Below are 1,255 nucleotides of genomic sequence, written 5' to 3'. Positions count from 1 at the left end.
TGAGCTTCTAGCCTTTTCTTGGCAGCCGCCTCCAAGCTGGCTGCCGTGCCTAGATGCATGTGTGCGCCTCCCTGGATTTTGATGTTTTGATGGGGATGCAGTGTTGAGTTAGGGCTATGGCGGGCTCCTATTAAGCAGCCCGGTAACTTTAGACGCGAACCAGTCTGATTGAAGTTTTCCTTCTTTCTACGGAAGTTCTTCCATGCAATAAAGAAAAAAAAAGCCGCGGTGGCTCAGTGGTTATGGCGCTGGGCTGCTGGCCCGAAAGACGCGAGTTCGATCCCGGCCGCGGTGGTCGAATTTTTATGGAGGCGAAATTCTAGAAGCCCGTGTGCTGTGCGATGTCAGTGCACGTTAATAAACCTCAGGTGGTCGAAATTTCCGATGCCCTCAGCTACGGCGTCCCTCATAGCCTCAGTCGCTTTGGGACGTTAAACCCCAACAAACAAACAAAACCATTTCTTGACAGCGAAACGTCGAATGGCCACTAATATATGTGAAGATCGAACGAAATCTTTGTCCACGTCTTATCCAGAATTATCACTGCTAAAATGTCGAGGTCAGGCCAACTGCAGCGTCCTTCTTGCCGGTCATGCGAAATAAAATTACGTATCACCGTTGTTCAAGGGCAACGGAAAGAATTAGTTGCCATCGGAGAATGGCAACAAAAAGCGGAGGAACAGCTCCAAAATGACCAGAGGCGCACCAACTGAGTCTTTAATCTGGCAGTGGAACTGTCGCGGATTCCAACACAAGCGGGCGTGTTAGTGCAACAATATCTGACGGTATTACATGAGAAACCGCTAGCTATAGCCCTGAAGGAGACGGGCAAAACACCAAAACTCTCGGGATGCCAAGCTTTTTCAAGTGGCAGAGGTGAGAAATCTCGCGTCACAACGTTGATTAAGAGGAACATTGCGGCAATCGAGCACGAAGTCAACTCGAGCGGAATTGAAGCAGTGCTATTAGAAATTCTTACAGGACGAAAAGAGGAGTCGACCTGGCCTTCTCTAAAAATGTGACAGATCTAAAATGGCACAATTCAGAGAAAAATTTCGGCAGCGATCATTTCATTCTGGCCTCAATCCTTCACGAGTAACGGAATGGGAAATATTTAGGAAAAAGCGAGAGAAAGCTGCCACTGGGAAGATCACTAACATAGAGGAATAGACGGAGACCCTCATGCGTCACGTTGGAGAGGCAACAAAGACACTTGAAGGGGACATTGCCCCAGAGATAGTTGATAGCACACTGC

The sequence above is a fragment of the Amblyomma mixtum genome, chromosome 5 (assembly GCF_055824585.1).
Source record: "Amblyomma mixtum isolate Tamu chromosome 5, ASM5582458v1, whole genome shotgun sequence".
Classification (NCBI taxonomy): Eukaryota; Metazoa; Arthropoda; class Arachnida; order Ixodida; family Ixodidae; genus Amblyomma; species Amblyomma mixtum.
Note: the sequence above shows the minus strand (reverse complement) of the source record.